At 31.2% G+C, this 23274-nt stretch overlaps 3 long non-coding RNA genes across 3 annotated transcripts; 2 read left to right on the top strand and 1 right to left on the bottom strand.

The window, feature by feature from the left end:
* Positions 1 to 684: 684 nt before the first annotated feature.
* LOC128172271 (uncharacterized) lies at positions 685 to 1682 on the top strand. Its single transcript, XR_008242231.1, has 2 exons — positions 685 to 797; positions 1158 to 1682. It is a non-coding gene; the product is annotated as an uncharacterized LOC128172271 (long non-coding RNA).
* A 1777-nt stretch (positions 1683 to 3459) lies between these two features.
* LOC128172265 (uncharacterized) lies at positions 3460 to 4698 on the bottom strand. Its single transcript, XR_008242226.1, has 3 exons — positions 4519 to 4698; positions 3892 to 4184; positions 3460 to 3600 (listed from the first exon to the last, which is right to left on the bottom strand). It is a non-coding gene; the product is annotated as an uncharacterized LOC128172265 (long non-coding RNA).
* A 206-nt stretch (positions 4699 to 4904) lies between these two features.
* LOC128172268 (uncharacterized) lies at positions 4905 to 6278 on the top strand. The gene is made up of 2 exons (XR_008242229.1): positions 4905 to 5101; positions 5743 to 6278. It is a non-coding gene; the product is annotated as an uncharacterized LOC128172268 (long non-coding RNA).
* The last annotated feature ends 16996 nt before the right edge of the window (positions 6279 to 23274 follow it).

Here is a 23274-nt window from a genome sequence, read left to right as displayed (position 1 = left end):
TTCTTCTTTTCTCTGATTTTTTTTTATTTTCCACAAAGGAATATTTATATAATTAGACTATAAAAATAAATGGCGGACATAACGTTACGACGGACATAATGTGACTCAATAATTTCCACCAAAAAAAATTCTCCAAAAAGTATAATATTCTAAAATTTGTGATAAATGTTCATTGTATTTTTAAAAAGAACAAATTCTAATTGTAATTCATTTATTACATCCTTTTCTCTACGAGAACATTATTAGACATGTTATTATAACAGTTATGGTCTGATAAGTATAAACATATATTTAGATCTAGGAAAACTGGTAACAAATCATGCAGTATGTAGTAGTTCCCTCTTCTGGTTTGACATTTTAGATTTTTTTATCGATATGGTCAATTGTTGTAAAGGTACTTCCTGTAAAATTGGGGAAAACCGTATCAGAAAACTTGATCTAAAACAGAACTATGTTTCTTCATATCTAAAGATTGGTCATCAAATCTAATGGAGAAACAATGACCTCGCCGATTTAACGATGCTCCCTGACAGATTTTTATGTCGCATGGCCGTGACGTGGCACATTTAGTCACGTGACACATCACCGTATTGACCATTGAATAGTCGGTTTGTTTATGATGATCTGCGTAGATTTTTACTGTCTTTAATGTACTTTTTTCACTAGCATGCGTAATAGTAAATATAATTATAGAACACGGAAATTGTTAGCACGGTATATAAACTGTGCAATCTGAGATAAACTTATCATCTAACAGCTTGCTTGAAACACTTGAAATCGTAAGATAGCTATACAAGGTAAGTTTTACTCACATGTATTCAACAAAATTAGAAAACTTCACTACAGATTTACCTATTTAATTTTCATATGATACTTACTTAAATGGCAGAAATTGGTTTGCAGTCAACCTTGCAATATTCGGTTTATTTGTTCCTTTTTTATTTTCTTTTTTCAAAGAGTTACTGCTAAAAACAAAAAGCTGATTGTTTCTTGACATATGTTGTGTATATTCATGAAACTGACTTTTTAGCATTTAAATTATTCTTGCATTGTATAATGTTGTACGGCTTGTGCTTACAAACATTAAATTGGTTAGCATATTGTATGTTTTACCCTAATCATGATTTAATAAAAGAAATTGTCCTTATTCTTTATAGGTACATCACCAACAAACATGAAATCTGTATACATCGCACTCTTGATGGCCTGTGTCCTGGTCTCCGTTGTCCAAGGTCAGTGGGGTGGCTACTACGGGGGTGGTGGAAACTACTACGGTGGACACGGACTGGGAGGTGGATATTACGGGGGTGGATTGATCGGTGGCGGACTCGGCGGATGGAATTCCGGATTTGGACGACTCGGTGGCGGCGGACTTTTGGGTCTTGGACGTAGAAGTCTCGGTAGAAGAGGATATTATTAATTTTTATGTGAAAAACTCACAAACTTCAGTCATGATCATCCAACAACACCCATTTTGAACTTTTTGATAATTAATCATTATTTAATATCATTTTTAGTGTGAATGTTGAATGTTTTGTTACCGCCTATTGTCTTAAATTGCATGTATTGAAGCAAATACTCCCACACCTGTCCATGTGATTCTGCTACAATATGTTATGACATTTTACTTTTTAATAACTTGTTTTTGATTTGAATAAAATATTTAAAACAATTGAAAACAATTTGTTAAAATTTTCATTTTAATGAAAAGTGGTAATTACTAGAAGTGTCGAAATAAAAAGACCAACGAAAAAATACAAAACAGGCGGAAACACCACGGACCTTTTAAAACATTAGCATCCTCTGCTGACCTGTTACACCCGCCGTGTGCTCTTTGTCGTAGTCGGAAAATTGGATAGATCCGTTGACATATAGTCATTAATTACTATAGAGAATAATGAATAAATAATGAACTTTGAAGGCAAAAATCTTTCAAATCTATTCATTTAAAAATAAACCGTATAATAGGGAAAAATTGTTTGACGTCTAACTCTAGTCATTAAATAGTTAAAGGTATACGGATATAGACATATGATACCGAAAGGTACAACCGGGCATGATTCAGTATTAGTAAAAATTGTGCATTAATTATATTTGAGCATTTACACTTTACATTTATAAAAAATCAACAAAGGCTGTCGTTCCAAGAATGGAAATACAACCGTCCGAAAAAACTCGAGTTGTTTAGCAGACGAATTCTCACTGATATAATAATAGAATAAGAAATTGATAATGCAACACGATTGCAATATTCTATACAATTTTTTACAACCTATATAAGTTTATAGTTCTCTGTTCAAAAATAAGGAGAATCTTTTGATCTGGATATAGAAAGAGTATGGATTGTACCTTTATGCTTTCTATTGTTTACAACAATAAAAAAGCATTCACCATATCGGCTGCATAGGTAACATATTACAGATTTTAAGCTTATTTCGAAATCGGGAGCAAGTGGGAGTTAATGCCATACTTTGACGTCGGACTGCAATTTTTAAATGTTTTTAGAGCTAGTCTATTTTTTTTTCTCTGGTCTCAACATTATCAAATTTGGCAAAAAGGGAATGAGTAAAACTTCAGGATCAAACAAACTGGGTACTGAGTTTACTTTGTTAATATATATCGATTCTCTATTTACGATGAGTGATATAAATTAGTGTGCCTAGCTTAAAGGAACATGGTCACGATTTTGGTCAAAAATTATTTCTCCGATTTTAATGTTTACAATGCTACGAAAGGCATTTTTAATAGGCAACCGAAATTTGAGTGTCATTTGTTGGGTTATAAGCGAATTACAGAGCTTGGAATTCTTCGCTATGTAAACAATATTTACATTTTGAACGTTGAAGTAAAAATTTCAGCTTAATTTAATTTAATTCTAAAACGAATGTGTTAAACGTTAGAAACTGTTTAAATATGTTTAAAATAATTAAAAAGATAGACAAATAAGCTGAAAAAAGATTTTTAACTGGTATATTGAACCTATGTAAACAAAAACAGGGCACGAGTCTTGTTTACATGACAAAGAATTGTGAGCCCTGCTTATAACTCTACGAATGACTCTCAATTTTTATTTGATCATTAAAAATGCATTTCTAAAGCATTGTAAATAATAAAAACATAAAAATAGAATTTGACCAAAATCGTGGCCATGCCCCTTTAATGTTTAAGTGTATGTTACCTTTTTAATAACTGTTATACTATGTCGCTTTAGAGAAGTAGAACAAAAATAAAGCCAACAGTATGGATTTTATATTAAAACTTCTGTTTAGAATGATGAAAATACAAACGATAATTTAGAAACTTGGTACTTTTTTAATAATAGACAACTGTTTAATAGTTGAAAATTCCTACAAAAACACGTAAAACAAAAGGCATCAAAACTGTTTGCATATGGCAAAACAAAAAACTGAAATTAAAACTTCTTCTAATGCTTTCTTTGAAACCTTAATTATCAACAGCTTGCCACGGTTCAAGCAAGACTCTCGACATCAGCTTTAATAATATATAAGAACTCATTGGTTTGATATTTTTTTTGTATTTTATTCACTCACTTTTCAAACAATAAATAAAGTTCAGATCAGGAGTCCATTCACAACACATCTAAAAAGAAAAAGAAAAGCAAAATCCATCAAAATGCATTAACAGTGAACATAATATTACAATAACTCAAAACAATAAAACCATATAAGGGTTTCAAAATGTTGAAGTGGTTTAAATTTTGTAAATTTGATGGACTCTTTTATAAATTGAAAAAAAAATCATTTATTATGCACAAGTAACTATTGACACAACATCCCGTCTACAAAAACAGGTACAAATCTATCCCAATTTGTCTAGTGAAATGGTTAAATTACAAACAAAAAACTTTTGTAAACTTATATACTCACTTACATCAATATAACAATTTAGTAATATCCGCGTCTGGATAATCCTCCGAATCCACCATATCCTCCATATCCTCCATATCCTCCATATCCGCCGTATCCGCCGTATCCACCATATCCACCGTATCCACCACCTAGAAGTCCGCCCCCGTAGTATCCACCACCTAGTCCGTATCCACCATAGTAGTTTCCACCCCAACCTCCACGGCCATAAGACCCGTATGTTGCTATGGCTGTAGACACCATGACGCAGGCCACAAGGAGAGCGAGGCAGACAGATTTCATGTTTGAGGTGGTTTTCTAAATAAAATCAATTCAAAGTAAAGATCATTTCAATTTGAACTGCTTCTTTAAATTTGAAAAACATGGATATTTTTATAGTAAATTTATCACATATATGTAATACTGATGAAAATGTAGCCAAGAAAAGATGAAAAAACAAATAGTGAAAATGTTCCTAGTATCTCAGGAAATAAACTAAGACTATAAAAACGAGAAATCCTAGCGGCTTCTTAATTTGTCATAACGTTTTACTAGATAGAAATGGCGCATGGCCCTTTTTTTAAAAAGTTAGATTCTTTGGGTATATTTCTCAAAACAAAATCATAGTGTATAAGAATAATCGTGTACGTACCTTTTCTCTAAAAAAGAAATTGTTTGCAGTAAGAATGCGTTATGTCTGACCACGTCCTGTCCAGCATATATATACACATACAACAAAATACACCCCATTGTGTGGCAGGCATTTCCTGTTCTGATTCTGCCTTTGCGGCTGTACCGAGATGGCCGATAGTCATGAAGTACTTCCTTTAAAAAATGGGGAAATCCCTCAAACACGATCAAATCTAAAACAGGGCTATGTTTGTTTTGGATCAAAGACTGGTCATCACACGCTAACTGACTAACATTAACCTGTCAGGTTTAACGAGGCGCACTGACAGGTTTTAGTGTCGCGTGACCGCGACGTTGCACACATGGTCACGTGACGCTCCACCGCAATGACCATTGACGAAACTTTTATTAATGGCGATTTGCATAGTAGTTTTATCGTTCCTTTGTTTACTATTCGTTTCATTGATATGCGTAATAAGATTTACACTTAGAATGAGTATACAAGGAAATACTGACCAATGTATATAAATATTACTATTTGGGAGACGAAACAATCATTGCAATCGCTTGCTTGAAACACCTCGGATCTTTGGTAACTCAGCAAAGTAAGTTATTTTGTTTTATAATAAATTGGTAAAGATTCAATTTTATCACTACAGTTATTATGAATTTTTTTATATTTTCAAAATATTACATCTACATTACTTTAAAAAGCATTTTTTAATCACTACGTATGTATCTTATTAATAGACAAATGAACATGTTAAAGCAAATCGAAGAAATGTAGATTTAAAATACGAGAGGAAAAATCATTATATAAGAATAACACGAAAGACGATCAGAATAACTGCATGTATAACATTAAAGAGCATGTTAACGGTGCCCAGGCTTTAGCATTTCACATATATCTGCACCGTTACTAAATAGGATTCTAAACATTATTTTTAGTTTTCGTGACGGATAAAATTAATTGGACATAATTAACAAATATTTTAAAACAAATTTATGTTCTTATTTTTTGGAACAAAAAGTATCTTTATTGTTCAACATAGAAAAAAGGCAATATAATAACAAATATCTTTAATTTACGACCACAAGATATACAATGTATTGATATATTTTTTATTTATTCGGTTGATTTTTTTGGGTTTTTGTGCTTTTGAGGGGGCGGGGAGGGGCTTTTTCTGTCTAAAGTTTCAACAATGATTTAACTTTCTGATATTAATCAAATTGTTTAAATTTTAAGGTACATCACCAACAAAGATGAAATCCTTTTGCTTCGCACTCTTGATGGCCCTTGTCCTTGTCTCCGTTGTCCAAGGTCAATGGGGTGGCTACTACGGGGGTGGTGGAAACTACTACGGTGGACTCGGACTGGGAGGTGGATATTACGGGGGCGGATTGATCGGTGGCGGACTTGGCGGATGGAATTCCGGATTTGGTCGATTCGGTGGCCGCGGACTTTTGGGCCTTGGTCGTAGAGGTCTCCGCAGAAGGGGATATTATTAGTTTCCAAATGAACTCAAAATAAATCATCAAGTGCCACCCATTATAAACATTTGATCACCTATCCTGATATTTTCATTTGAGCATTGAATGTGAATATATGTATTTAGTATCTTGTTATTTTTTTTTATACTTTTTTGTCTTTAATTGCATAAAATGTCATTGTGATACTTTTATGAATGATTCAGACATTTTATACAGTTGAGTTATGATTTCAATAAAAACTACAAAAGTTTATATCTATCTTTTATATTTGTATTTAATAATTTTTCTATCAATCGAGAAAAAAATATGTAAAACTGAACGTAAAAATAGACGATTTACAGGGGAAAAAAATACGCAGATTGTTAAATGTATTCGAATCGATTCCTGCACTGCGTATCAAAGTTACCTTGGTTTGATATAAAATTTTCTTTACTATCAATTGGCAATTTATATAAAATAGAATTAGTAAAATAAAATATGCTTTCTACCTATTCAACATTGTTCCGTTTGGGATCCTTTTACTTGGAGGTAACTAAAATACTTTTTTATAAGAGTTATATTTCCTTCGTTTGTGTAAAACATCCATTTCGTCTTTTTCCCAATTATTCAACCGTGATACACCGATGTATTTATTTAATTTATGATACAGTCAATCAAATATTTCTGTTACGCCAATAGAAAAAAATATAGGTTTTTTTTTTTAAATTAAACAAGCTTTTTTATACATGAAGGGAATTGAATGCATATCTAATATCATTTTTTTGGAGGAGGGGGGCTTAGAATGTTCGGTAAAAAAAATGAACAAAATGATAAAAATTGTTTAGTTTTAAAAAGCTTTTTTTATTTGAACAAAGTAATTTTATTTCTTGTTTCCTTGGTCTATTTGCTAGATATGCATTGTATTATACCAAATATATATTTATTTCTTGATTGTTGATTAAAATCAAGATAACAAATCATAGCAGCAGCTTCATCATTATGATGTCTGAAAAATTAGTAATTCTGCTTTAAATACACACTGACCTCATTGTATTTTCTTATTCTTAGAAAATCTATGATAGTGCTTAAACCTGAATTGCACTTTGAATAGTATGCAAGAATTTCAATTCTTTCAGAAATGTGCATTATCCATCATTACGTATTTGGAAATTTTTTTTAAACCATCAATTGTAGTGATATAAATCATTTGTCTCAGCTCATCTCACTTTTGCCTGCTTTATCATTATTAATGATTCAACCTGCAGTTCTAATTAAAAGAATTGTACGTAATCATATTGATGGGTACATTTAATTTTTTATTTAGAATTAATCATGCATCAACAGAAAAAAAATTATGCAAAGTATGCTATTACAAAATATTTATTTGTTGCATGAGATATCGTCAAATAAATTTATCTGATACCTGCATCAGTAAAATTTTGGGTTTGTTTGCAGTCAGCATCCGAAACTATTTTTCTTTTTTATTTAGTTTAGGATTATCTATAATACCTGAATTTCTAAACAATTATAACTTCCGGAGGTACTGTCCATTGCCTCCAAACGCTAATGATCTTTTAAACCATATAAGAAGCACAATTGCAATTAAATTACTATATTTGCAAACATTGCCCATACATGCTATTCCTTGTCGACAAATTAACTATATTTTGTCAATGAACCAGACCCGGTCCATAACAATGGTCAGTTGCATAATAGTTTTCCTTTGTTTCAAAAGACTATGTGCGGTTTTATGCATTTTTTGCCCACAAAATTAAAGTTTTATAAAGCTTTAGTATAATGTTTATAATTATCTGAAGAAAAACATATGTTGAAATCTTACTTGAGCAGACCTGCGCTCTATACTTCCGAATGCAAAAAATAAAGCAAAAATGAGAATATTCTCATCCGTTTGCAAATTTGCGGGAATAAGGTCATAAAGTTGACGTCATAGATAAATTGCCAATGAGCCAGGGTGGTTAAAATCAAGATTAAAGTGATAGGCGTCCACTGTACAGTGATTTGTGAAAATTTGATTTTCATTTGACACTATTTAAAAATTGGCTAAAATTGGGGGCAGATATTAGACCATACTGCACATAGTCCTTTAGCCGTTTTAGGTTACAACCTTCACCCATTAAATTTAGGTCTGTAACTCAGCATCAGCATTAAATTGATACTGAATCTGAGTTACAGAAATAAAATTAATATACATTTTGAACGATATTGCGATTATTATTGTGTATCTTTACGCGACCTTCTTTATTAAATGTCATTGGACAGTTAAGACAGAAAAATACCAGATTATTATCTTTCTTTTGTTGCATTGTAGTTCTCACCGGGAAGAGAGTTATACATATGTTTATAAAATAATCGCATTTAAATCTAAATTACAATATTCCACATACTTTTCTATGGCAGGCATGATACATGTAATATCTTACTTTCACACATAACGTCTGACTTTATCCAGATTATTTCATTTTAAAATTTACTACTTGTTTGTTTATTGTTTTTCGTGTCATTCACTATATAGGGGATTTGCCATTGATATTAAATCAAAAACCAATTAAAAATTGAACAGAAATAAGGAAACCATCTATATTTACTTTGATAATTTATATGTAAATTTGTGTTAAAGTACGCATGAATTACGGAAGCGCTGGTTATTCTTATTCCCTGGCGATATTTTGTTTGATTTGAACTGATCCATGTATTTAAAGTCATGTATTTTATTTTATACGAAAGTAGTTTTTTAGTATGATGTACAAATCCAGTATAAGCATTTACAAATATATATATCAAGATATACAATTGTGTTGCTTGGTTTGCTTCAGCTTATTAGAAGTGTGCCTGTCAACATACAAAGAGAGCATGCTAAAATAATACAGACCACATTTTTCTAGTTCTTCATACTACAACTACAGTCAACTTTTTTGAATGATTTTTCTTTGAGATATTTTATATAGAAATCAGCATTCTCTGTCCTAATTACCTCTGATAGATCGAACAATTGCAAAAATATTAAATGAAAAAGTCATTTAATTTGAAATAGACATCGACAATCAATGAACGTTTTCATGCACGTGATTTACTCCGAACAAGTCATTATATTCTTATTCACCTCATTTATCTTAACTATTTGGTGAATAAAACACATTAGTTGTACAATGCACTTGATTTAAAACCCTTTATTCGATATCTCTGTTACATAAAATGTAAACGCACATGTCTTTTGGCCTGCCATCTGTTATCTCTCTTTAAAAGGTGTATTAGCAATGAACGTTTTGTAATTTGCAAAGATCATTTATCACATTCATACTCATGAGCAAATCAATGTATATGTTTTCTGTCAGCTGAATGAAGACAAAAAAACTTCTGTAATAAATATGTATGATTTAAGTGGACAAGTTTTTTTTTCAATTCTCTATCTGCAACAAAGTGGTAAGATATAAGAAAAATATTGCTGAGCTTGTAACTTGGAAAATAATAAATATGTCAGCTCATAATGAATTGATTGCTCTTCCTTCTTGTATGGTTTTAAATTACAGCCCATGTAACTTTATTTAATACCAAATCAGTCACCACACGTCTTCATTGTCCTCACGTTTGTTATCTAGTAACGTTAAACATGAGAAAAAAAGTGCAATCTATCAGACAATTGACAGATTTACTTTGACATGTTGATATAGGGGGGTATTATTATGAAACAACTCTTTCTTGACATATATTCACATTCCTAGTAAATGTCAATCAAATATATGTTAATTCACACCCTTTTGATACCAATAATAATCAAATCTTTTAGTCAAATTCGTTAAAAAAAAAAGCCAAAACACAGGCACGTAGCATCGTTTTTGAAAGTGGGGGGGGGGGGGGGGCAGACCCATCCAAAAAATCTCGACAAGCAAAACAAGGGAAATTTAAAGTTTTCCAAAAATCTTCAAAATCCTAATCCGTGGGGGGGGGGGGGGGGGGGGTAGACTCAACTATACTTCCAAAAAAAAATTCTTCCCTACCAAATTTTTTTCCCCTCCAAATCCTCAAATTCCTAATCCGGGGGGGGGGGGGGGGGGGGGGGCGGGGGGGGGGGGGGAGGTAGCTTCAATTTGACTACTCATTTCCTAATTCTCGTACCTATTTTTTACTTCCTTCCAAAAAAGTGGGGGGGCCACCTCCATGATAAATCATTTTTTCCCTGGCCCCCCCTGATGCTACGTGCCTGAAACATTAGGGTGTTAAACCCTTTACGTTTAATTTAATCAGTGAGTTAGATTCAACCATACATTTTAAATCGACAAACAGGTGTCTTTTTGCATAAGATTCAATCAATTGGCACTAGTATATTACAAAAATGTAAAAATTATATCAGGAGTCGGGTCCAACATTTTATAGTTTCCAATTGAAGTGATTTGTTAATTTACAAATTTCAGCGGAGTGATCTAACGCCGTTTTAAAAATCTCTTTTGATCCTGTTATCACTGCTGCGCTAACATTCGGATTTTAAGGAAAAGTTTGTAACGCAAATAAAGCGTAATATAGGTTGTGTTGTCTATTCCTTACATAAACGTTAAATCACTTGCAGGAGGCACACAAAGCTTGGGCAATTGCCTTCCACATGTTGCTGTCCGAAGCTTCTCGACACGCTATGTATCAGTCCATGTGTTGTCTCTAACCAGATCGGTTATAATTACATGTAGGATAAAATATCTAAAACATAATAAAAACGCTGATTTGATCATTTCAATTATTTTTTATATTTATTTAGATAAAAGCTGGTGTAATATTTCATTTCATGAATAACTTTTATCCAAGAACATTTCTACTAAGGGATATGAAGTATTACTTCAATCATATCCTCCCAACAACTTTTCTCAATTATACTCACTTTTTAGTAATTACTTACAATTGCAAAAAACGACTAAAATGCAATTCATAAGATTTCAGTAACTTGAGGTTTTTTTTTTCGTTTTTTTTTGGGGGGGGGGGGGGGTTGGGGTTCTCTTTTTTTTTTGGAGGGGGGGGGTTATAAAAATGCTGCTGCGATTAAACATTTTTGATTATTCATTATCAGATACAGATTATGGTCCTTATCCATTGAACATATATAACGTATACTAACTCGGTCATTCATATACATATAATGAAACTTTCTTACGAACCCACCGCTCTTGTTCAAACACATGATTTGACTCAACATCACATTATTATGTAATATAACGTTTACCGAGGAAGCATGGAACACCAGTAAATGAGATTTGTATACTAAGGACAAAATATGCACAAAAATGCGATAAAATGAAAAGGAGACCCTTATTATGATTTACTTGCAGACGTTTTAACTTTGCTGTAGCGGTGAGGGTTTACAGACTGCCTTTGTCACATACAGTATAGAGTCAAAAGTCAATTGTTTATTATATTGTCCATGTAGTTACGAAGATTAAGCACTATTGTTTCATAAACATAGTAGCTATAAAGATCAATCCTCTTCATTCTTGGAAGTTGAAGACACCCCTTTGTATATATATTTAGGATTTGCTGGCTGTGAAATATAAAATAATTGATACAGTATGAAGTTACAATTTCAATTTCATATTATTTTTCTTTCAATTCTTATTTGTCATTTTCATTGTTTATTGTCATTTTTTTTCAAATTTTATTCACTATTATATATGTACATTTCCTTTTAGGTTCTGCCAAAGATTGAGAAAAAAGTGGGATGATATTCAGTTGATTGAAATTATTAGAAAATGGTGATAAAGTTAACTTAATCTAACATTTCGAAGTGAACTTACGTAATCGTTCACAGATTTTGTAACTAGGATGTAATCAGTAACCATGACATGATTAAATTAAAATTAAAATACTATATTTAAACTTCCTTCAGATTCCAAAGAAGTACTTAGTATAAGTTTTCTGTTACTCCCACTGTTTTAAGTGGTTAAGAACATTCAGTTTTTGTAAAGATGCCCCTAAATCATCGCCTCCTTAAACTTTTCTTTATGATAACGTAGTACTGTTTGAACATGTGTATCATGGATTTTCACAAGTGAATTTAACTATATTACTACATATAATGTGAATGGCTACGTACGATAATAGTAAAATCATTTACATCAATCATAAGCCATTCAGTCAACAGAAATGTGACTGAAAGGTAACAGAAACGTGACTGGATGGCATAGCTCTGCCATTTAGTCAGCTTTCCAGACCAATCAGTAAACATTCAGCTTACTTAATGGCAGAGAGTTGTTTTACTTGTATATACAGGCAATTAGATATTTCGGTTTTGATGTTACATATTTTATGTAACATTGGAAACAGAATCAATAAAATAAAAACTGTTGAAAGAGAAAATTCTGAAATGAAACATTAGTCATATACAACATTAGTATCCTCATTTAAATCGATTTATTCATTCAAGTTAACTCTGCTTTAGAAATAATACTAGTAATATGCTGGGCATAATTTTCTGTTCCTTATGTTCGCGATTTACAGAACACTTTATATAGGAAGATGCCGGTTTGAACTGAGCTTGATAAATGGTGATCTATCAAAATAATTTGACTACATAATTGAAGTGAACTTGTGTATGGAATATACACAAAGGTGGATCCAAGAGAGTTTGTGGAAAATAGATCGCCAAGCGGCGGGTTTCACAATAAGATTACTGAAATCCATGTATATATAAATTGTGGAATGAAAAAATGGCAATAACAAACCATCAACCATCTCAAAAATCCAGAGAGAGAGAGACAGAGAGAGACAGAGAGACAGAAACAGAGACAGAGAGAGAGACTAAAATGATTACTTTTCATCGAGTTTATTCATATAAAGAGTTTTCTGTCGTGTATTGAACATAGTTGTAATCTGACATCGACGAATTACTTTTTATAGCATGACTGGTCTGATATTTAGATGCATATGTTCAGAACACTTTTTGTGTCATTTTATCCGTATCCGTTGAACTTTTTATGGTTTAAGCAGACAATAAACCCATACACATGTTGCTATATGACAAGAATGACTGCTCTTTTGTAAGAAAAATTACTTAATATTTTCGAAATTAGATATTAAACCATCCAGTTTTCATCTGATTTCATTACTGTTTACATCAATAAATTTATCCCTACTAGATAAAATTGTCGAATTGAAGGTAAGCAAAGCGCTTTCTATAAAACATTTGAGATTTGTTCAGTGAGGTCTCCCGACAAAATCTATTTTTTAAAATCGTGTTTATCTTAAATGTATGCTCTGCGACACCGTACTTAATCATGCTATTGTAATGAGGTGTCATTAGGAAAATGCAAATATGATTCTAAAATTTGATTCTCTTCCTTCCTCTACTTAATGATTTAACAGTTTTAAGAGTAATTTAAAATTACATGGTATTGGTAATATGCTTTCTGTTTAATTTTCTTTAATGTAGAAAAAGCATATTTTGATCACCCTTTCACATTAATTTCAGATGAAAATCATTGTCCTGTTTTTCGTTTGTACAATTCTACTTAGTTTTGGAGAAGCAAAAAAGAAGCTTTTCTTCACAATTTTTCGAGGTTTAAATGGTATTTCTTCCAAGAACCGGAGATTTTCGGTAAGTCAATTAGTCTTGCTATTTTTTTTTGTTGATCAACATTTTAATGTCTAACTCTGAGTTTTTATATTCATGCAATAGATATAAAGCTAAAGTGACCACTGACATACAAAACACTTAACACCTTAACACAAAAAACATAAGTATTTAGTACCACAATTTTTTTTCTTTGTTGAATGGGAATTACTGAATTGTTATATTTATTTTGATTTAGTTTTTTTTATTTTCGATCTTTTTTTCATTATTTTTTTTTCACTCTAAGACATTTTCATATGACTTTTTCACCCTATATATTTTGGAAAATTTCAAAAGCATTATTCTATGGGTTATTGTAAGGATATTTTATACAATAAATCATTATTATTATTATAAATATAGGTATAGATAGAAAAAATTACATTCTATTCTTATATGGAAATCTGACTCTGACATGAATCTGATTGGGGTTTTTTTATGTCCATTAATATTTGCTGAAGGTTTCGACAGATCTACACACTGTTTAGAACTGTATGTCATGTTAGCTTCTAAATAGCTATAAAACACTTGCTTTGCACAAAAAATAGAAAAAATACTTTAGGATGAATGTAAATATACATTTTTCTTTATAAAATTTATTTACCATGAACATACCACTATTTTTGTCTATGAACTTAAATGTTAATGTAAAGTCTCTTGTGTCATTTGTCTTCCATGTTATTGACCTTTAACAAACCAGGTCCTGCGGACAAATTCTCATACCGCGATAACGCGCAGTATTTAAATTGTCTTCACGACTTGGTGTGTTATAGGACCGGCGGAATCCCAAATTAGGAATACAATGCTAAATAAGTACCATATTTTACGCTGTCACATACTATTTTAAGGTCAAGATGTAGTAAATGATTCTGTTGTATCTTCTTGGTGCGAGAACCGTTATGATTTTTAAATCAAATAAATTATGTGCAAAATATAACAGTTTTTGACATTCTATATAAAATCTTGCGATTTGTAATCAAAACAGGTATATTCAATTTGATAACATTTTAAAGGCAAAGTATTGGGTTTTTCAATGGCAATTTGGGGAGACTGTGGGCATTCTAGATATAATTCAAACTTCTGAGATTTGTTACTTATTTCCTTCAAATTGCATAAAAATAGACAGTTAAATATATGATCTTTCATTGTGTTTACCAAACATGCACGCCTCGGTACATTCTTTCAAACAATGCAAGTGTAATGAAGCATCATTAAAAGAATTCATATCCTGAAGTCCATAAACCTGAAGGCATCTTTCATATACTAGATCCTAGCCACACTAAGATTTTCGAAGAGTGTTATAGTTAATCTGAGGGCTTTTTAGGTCAACAAAGAAATATAGTAAAAGGCAATATTGAATAATAGATGATCTGAACGATGTTATTTTTTATGATGTGATCAAGACTTTTGTGTAAACAACACGCGTAAGAAGAGAATGAGCCGTCCCCTGAAAGCTGGTCTCGAAGTATTTCAGAAACTGTAAGAAGTAATTACAATACTGATAAAAGAAAGTTAAGATCAAAAGGTTGAATAAAATAACCCTAATCAGTACAATCTCTTGAATAGATGGCTTATTAATGATTCAACTGTTAAAATGAATTAATAGAAAACGTTTTAAAGTATTCTTTATTCCGCTAAAGTAGCATGGTTTCCCAAACTGTTAACCCGGAATGATATGCTGCTTTGAGGTCGACATAGGATTGATAGATAGCTTTCCAGACCATTCAGTAAAGATTTTGTTGACAAACTGCCTAATCATTGATAACTACCTATTTATTCACAATAACGTAATTTTCGTTGCTTATTGTTAATCTATGTTTCACCAAAAAGTGATACAAATATGCCTTTCCTTTAGAATTCTTGATTGTTGTATTTTCTATTACCAGTGCCACCAGATTTTTCTGTGCATTTTCACTTAACATGTTATATAGTATGATAAAAAAATTCTTTCTTTCTTCACGAAAATTGTTCTGAATATTCTGAATTGTGTTTCCGGTTGCCAAATTAAACTGTTTAACCCAAATAGAATTTTAAAAAAAATTAAGTGTACATCAAAATATTTTACGTTATTATTGTAACTCAATCTCACGAATACGTTGTCTTTGTTCTTCTGTGGCGCATGGTTATAAGATACATTGTATTAAATATCAACAGATGGTGTCCTCGGTAATATTTTTGTTCATGCATGCAAACATGATAAAAAAACAAATCACGATTATAATGAAATAAAAAAAATTATATAAATTGAGGCAAGGGAACAATTGATATCAATGGCCACTTAGAGTATGACGCATGCTTATTTAATTATTAATTATTTTTATTTATTTATTCTAAAAAAAAACCTAATCAGATTCTTTGAGAACACTGAATCTCGTATGCAAGCAAAGACCTTACAGGAACAAAGCAACAGTGTATGGACTGTAATCTTAAATGGGTGAAGTATTTAAAACAGTAAATTAATTAAATTCCACTTATGTTTTCAGTTACAGGAGAAAAGATCTGAGAGTTTTAATGGAAATGGGAACGGGTTGGCGAACGTTGCCCCTAGAGAAAGGATGATTATACATGTAAATATTAATGACAATCTCAAAAAGTTTTTTGTACCACATACCTACGAAAATACTTACCTACCTACCTTCCTACCAACCTACAATCTTTATAGATAAGTAAAAACTATTGTTGAAACATATGTAAGATGATGATCACATAACTTTGTATGTACTCTTGCATTGTGTGAAACCTGTGTTGTACATGTACTGGGTATATATTTCAGGAACTTAAGATAAACCAACGCAACTATTAGTGAGAGTGCATTTTCCACTGAGATGAAGAATTTGAAAATTTAGTCAAATGTGGCATTTATTCTATCTCTGTTGAAAAATAAATATCCAAATAATCTATGATACGTGTTTTAGAAATGTTTAATACCCCTATTGTAGCAAATGGTTATTGCTTTTTTAAGGAATCAAAGCAATTTAAAAGGTTTGTAGTTTTAACCGATTTAATGGATAAATTGAATAAGAACAAAACCATTTCTTTATCTATGTAATGGTTTTATGTTTGAATTCACTAACTTGAGATCACTTATATTACTTTGTGTGTAAGAAAAGTTTCGTTTGTGTAAAACATCACTTAGTCGACCTTTAATGACTAAACTGGAGAAAATAAATTCATTTATTTCTTTGTGATAAGTAAGTGAATAATACACATGCAATGCACCTAGTAATCACTTATTAAATTTGTATATTGTCGACTTTATCCGACGTTTTCTTCTAGGTTACTTATAAATACACTTACTAAAGTCAGAGAAATGCTCGAACGACACCGTGTAACTATAGTGCATAAATACTTTGTTTTATTCAGAATCAATAATGCATACACTAACATGTAAAATAACGCAAAGTCTTAATTTTCAAAAATAAGTCTATATGTTTTTGTTACGTTTAATTTACCAATTGTTTCATGCCTTAAATTTAGTGTAACAATTTTAACTGTTATTGCAGTACAAGACAGAAGAATCCATATAAAATGCCATTAGCTCAAAAACTAATCTGTCATTTCATATTTCTGTAAATGTTCAAACATAGATGTCTACAATTTATTTTTTTCCAATATTGTCATCGAATTTCTTCACAATACAATTTAGTACTTCATCCATATGTCTTAATCTTTGTCCTACAGTCATTAAATTTTATTTATACTTGAATAAATAAAACTTACTATATTAAAATTATAACAAAGGAATGACATAAGCAGAACCTGATCATTTTAGCTTTTAGTATTTAAATTGTGTTTTTTGTTTGCATTCTTTTTAAACATCGAACATCGAACATGACCCTCTTTCAAATAGTAATGGACAAACCCGAGGCGATGATGATAAAAAACCGTTTAGTTAAAAAAGAGGTTTTCTATCATTCTTTTTTTTTTCTTTGCATTGGAAAGTTAAGAAAAATCTTCCCTTATATCATATTTCCTTCCTCCAAAAATAGTTTATTTTTTGCCTACTCTATTACTAAATTACACCAACATTACTTCATAAGATAGAATTTCCTTTACACGAACAGAATGCAATCATTGAATTGCTTCTAACAACGGTTCGTTTTTAATTTACCTTGTTCAGATTACATAATTTATCTCTTATTTTGAGTGTACTCCAAAAAAATACACTGTGCAGCATAATTCGATAAACTGATTGTAAAATGAGTTGGATTAGTACATATGCAACTGGGCATAAACATGACTCATGGAGACGGGATAATGTTAAAATTTGATGATATGTCGACAAAGAGAATAACACGTATGTTTGTATGTATGTATGTATGTATGTACGGATTTTGCAAATGTCGTGGAAATTGATTGCCAGTGTGGTACTTATATGCTTCATCTGCTGCTTGGAATCACTGAAGGGTTGGATGCACTTTGCCTGTACGACGCTTAATTCTGAAGGCCAATCATGACAATCTTTTAATCTAAAACTCACCGAAGAATTTTGAATAGTTGTGATTCTCTGACAGTGTATGATTGTATATGAAGTATCCCGGATTCCTATAAATGACGATGATCGCTTTAAGCAGATGAAGTCATTTCACATTATGTAAAGCGATTGAATGTTTTCTATTTTTATTTTTTGTGAACTAATTTAGGGGAATTATTTATTTTTCAAGGTTATACTTCATATTATATATATATATATATATATATATATATATATATATATATATATATATATATATATATATATATATATATATATATATATTTTTATATATATATAGGTCGTGAGTTTAAGCCCCGGCATATATATATATATATATATATATATATATATATATATATATATATATATATATATATATATATATATATATATATATATATATATATACATGGACTTTCACTTTATTGGAGCTTCACCTCTGCCCTTGCCGGGGCTTGAATTCACGACCTCTTGAACCCATTCTCCAGGCTCTGAGCGACCACCGCGCTAACCACTCGGCCATCTAGGCAAGACAAAAATCTGCTTTTGATGACGAACATAACCTAACGCGCTTGTCGCTCACTACACGGTCACGAGATACAGTTGGAGTATGGTCAAACGAAAATTTGAGAGGATTGGAACGATACAGATTGCATAGATATAAACATATAATAAGCACGAACATTGCAATAACTTTCACATTGACATATCTGACAAGGCATCAAAGACTGTTTTGACAAATGTGTTTACATGTATATCTCGTCACATTTATAATATGTAAAATGATAAACGGTTTTTACACATTATTGTCTGATGTAGAATAATTATGACTAGCGATTCCTACAGATGTAGTATTTCAATCTTCATTTTCGTTCATAGTATCAGTAATGTACGATAGGGGATGGGGTGGTGTGTAAAGTACACATACTTAAATGTAACAATATTCTAAATAAGAATTTGCAAATCTACGGAAGGCAGATATGAAAATGTCTCATGATCATTTTATATATTTATTTCACTAAAGTTTCGTTAATGATTTTTTAATTACTTTATCCTTGTTTGATTGTGTTTATTACATTTTAAAAATATAATATCGACACATCAGTAATACATTAAAACTGGAATAGAAGAGATAAAATCAGCCAAATTTATTGATATTAATCATATTTAAATTTTCATAAAAGTACGTATTGATTGCTTTATTGAGGAAGTGTTTTCCCCTGTCGACTTATGACTGAAGATATTTCATTCATCAGGTTTATTATATTTATAGTGATGATATGAAAAAAAAATCAAATCAAATGCAGTAAGTTTACAATCCTTTAGCGAGCGACAGTTTTATTAATACTACATTTCCCTGAATACTTTTTCTAGTATGTCTCCTTACATGGATCTGTAGTGAAACAAAAACGTTCTTATATGTGTAATATTTTTAACGGGCCTAGCAAAAGAGTATTAGAGAAAGTTTTTTTTTTTCGGGTAATTTGCAAAGACCAAAAACCAATTATATTTTATTTTAAATATTTGTTTTCTGTGGACTGAAGGAAAAGGTAGTATCAATTTAATTAATGTCTGTGATTTTATTGGACAAAGTTATCGAACTGTAGAATAGCTTTTTTTTTTGTCCTTTAGACATATCACCTTATGCTCGTAATTATTGTTAAATTGTATCGTTTAATGCAATTGCGTTTAGTCAAATTAGAAGAGATGGTACAGTATTGCAGAAATCATTTTAAAATGTAGTGTTTCAGAATTACAAAAAAAAATATTATTATAATAAAAACTCACCTTTTTGCTTCTGGTAAATTAAGAAATATCCATATTATATGACGATATTATGATTTCCTTTTTAAATGATTAACGTTATATTGCATCATTTTTTTTTCAATCAAAACGTGAACAGTGCAATTCCAGAACATAAAATATTTAAAATAAACATTGAATATACTAAATGATACCGTTTTTAGAAAAGTACAATATCTACAAAGCGCGTAGCATCGTTTTCGAAAGTGTGGGGAGGGATCATTCCAAAATTCTTGACAAGCATAAAATAAACCCCAATTTTTCAAAACATAAAAATCCTAAACCGGGGGGAGGGGGGGCAGATGCACATAACTATGCTCCCAAAAAAAGTGGGGAGGCCGACTCCATCTTGATTTACTTTTTGATATACAAATTTAAAAAAAAAAGGTTTGTTGCGAGAAAAAGTGGAAAGGGGGGTCGAACAGGCTCTCCTGCCCCCCCCCCCCCCCCCCGATGCTACGTGCTGTCACCACAATCTAATAATAAAACGCGAGCTATATGGACATAATAATAGTTGCCTATAAAGGAGTTTATATTTCAGAGCATTATGATCAGATTTTCATTCGTTAATGCTTTACAATCATGATTATTGGAATATCTTTTAACATTGATCACCCCCAAAGTGCAAACATTTGCATACCAGTAACGTAAAACATGTAAAGAAAAAAGATGCAATCCATCAAATTGATACATCAATCGACTTAAAAAAAGGGAAAGTTATTTAGCTAACGTCAATAAAACGTATTAAACTAATTGATTCACAAAGCTAGGTCATCTTAATGCAGCTACTATATTTTCTGGATTAGTGTATATTCAATGCAATGTTAACTTATCAGATTGTTCATAAGTCATAAATTGTCCCTGAAACCTTGATACAAAGAGACCTACCCTTACGTAGGAAGAAACAACTTTCTAGTTTGTTGATTATAACTAAGTGAATATGTTATATAATTGGGTGATTAGGCAAAACAAGTCTGCTACAATAAAGGATGCTAATTTTTTCACAACGAAAATGCGTCACCTACATAATAAGTCTACACAAAAAAATGTGTAGATTGTATTTTGAATCTCACGAGTCAACGTATGGTATCTATACGACATATAGTCAGACGCAACTTTTTAAAATAAATCTAACATTCACAAATTTATACCTTTTACTACGAGCGGGGCATTTTAGAGCATCCACAGATTAAGTATAATGTGACGCTTTTAAATCGTTGTTTCAAGATCATTGTTGATTGTGGCTCAGTGCACATCTTGGAGATTCTATAAACACTAGGGTCAACGGAAGACCTCTTTGTTTTGTTTTTCTACAGTATCTTTTTCTTTATAAGGGTCTTCTGTTTGGTGTTTGGAGTCCCTTTTCCTGAAGATAACTAACATAACTTTTCTAAGATACGTTTTTCCTGTTTGTAAAACATTAATTTGGTATATTTTCTAAATCTTTAATTATTCAACTAAAAAAAAAAGATGCATTTTTCAGTTTATGATACAATTAAGTTTATTTGTTACACCTATAAATTGCAAATAAAGACTTTAATCACAATAATACCGAATGATGAATGCATGAGAGTTACAAGTGCAGTACAGACTAGTTTGACATTAAATCTGTTTCAATTAATATTCATATGTTTGAGGAAGATGAGAGATATACCAATACAAGTAAAATATTTGAAGGGAAGTAAATGCATTTTGGACGTCCTCGCTTTTTTGCTTTCTCAATACAAGTCGTAAAAAATATGATTTTAAAAAAAGTTGCCTTTGTACTGGAAACAAAAAAATGTTTTCTTCATTACTTCTTTGCTAGATATGCAGTTTTAATAGCACAGATTTATTTCTTGACTGTTGATTGAAATCATTCATAACAAAATGGTTGTCATGTGTCTTAATGAATTCTGGAAAACAGTACTTCTCCTTTAAATACACGCTGATCCAATCGTAAATAAAAAGAAAATGTAACGATGATAAGAATGATTGAACTACTTATTTACTAGGTAAAAATATGGTCATTATGCATTGAATACAATAACACGTTCATTAAAGCATTTACATATAAGAAACGTTCATAACAACTCATTATTGTCAAACGCATAGCCGACTCAAAATGAAATTAGTATGTAATGAAAACTTATTTAAGGAGGAACGTGGAACGCCAATGACTGATATTTCTATACAAATGACAAATCATCGAAAAATAGCCATCTCCTTAATTCTGTTTTACTTGCAGACGTCTTACCTTTGCGTATAAATGTACCTGTAGATATTTACCGCCAACGGTCTACATCATATACAGTTCACAGCCACAGGTTAATTGTTGCAAAGATGAAGATGGATCACTGCTGTTTCATAAACGTAGTGGCTACAAAGGAAAACACTTTTCCATTCCTAGAGATTGAAGGCAGCCGTGTGCATATCCGTCTAGAAATTGTTCATTAACCCAAGTGTGCTTTTTACGTAATGTAAACTCATTGACACAGTATGTAATAACGATTTCGATTTCAATATCATCATTTTTTTTTCATCTCAAATGTTACTCAGCAATACATTTGTACATTTCCACTAAGTTTCGCCAGGGTGACATTAATATAATATGCAGTTAGTTAAAATCATAAGAACATGGTGATAAAGTTGATAAGTTCTGACATTTCGAAGTGAACTTTCAAAAATGTTTTACAGATCATGTAATTGAGATTAAATATTGTACTTAATCCTCCTTGAGATTCATAAGTAATGCTTAACCAGAGGTAATCTGTTACTCCCGCTGTTTAAAGTGGTCAAGTACATACACTGTTTGTATAGCTACTTCCATACCATCGCTCGTTTGATATTCTCCTAATGATAATGAAGTACTGTTTTGAACATGTGCGTCATGAATTTAAAAGACAACAATGTATTTCATTGTGTTACTATATAAATTGTGAATGGATATGTACGATAACACCAGTAAAGGTCATGAAAACAATACAATACATTACTGTCGTTTTCTTCTAAATAGCTGATTCATAAGTTTTTGCAAGTTAATAAGTATACATGTAAAAGAAATGTGTTTTGATATCAAATATCTCATGTGACCGTTGAAACAGAATTATGGAAATCAACACGTTAAATGAGAAAATTCTGAAAAGAAATATTAAATACCTACAGCACTTATAGCCTCCTTTAAAGCGATTTATTCATTTCAATCGCAGATGCAACAAAGAAAAACTGTTGAGGAATAGATAAAACACCATCTAAATTGATTGACACTGTTTCTTAGCCGATATTAAAAATTAGCCTTCAGAATCACAGTTTGCAAATGATAGAGATAAAAAAAAGAAAAAAAAACAGAAAAAATATTGTGTTATATATTATTTACCCTTTTATCAGATTTCATGAAAACAAAGAACCTCGAAAACAGTCAAAGAAAAACCACAAACAACCCA

The sequence above is a fragment of the Crassostrea angulata genome, chromosome 2 (genome assembly GCF_025612915.1).
Source record: "Crassostrea angulata isolate pt1a10 chromosome 2, ASM2561291v2, whole genome shotgun sequence".
Classification (NCBI taxonomy): Eukaryota; Metazoa; Mollusca; class Bivalvia; order Ostreida; family Ostreidae; genus Magallana; species Magallana angulata.
The sequence above is the reverse complement of the archived record's forward strand: the minus strand, read 5'-3'. Positions and strand labels throughout refer to the sequence as shown.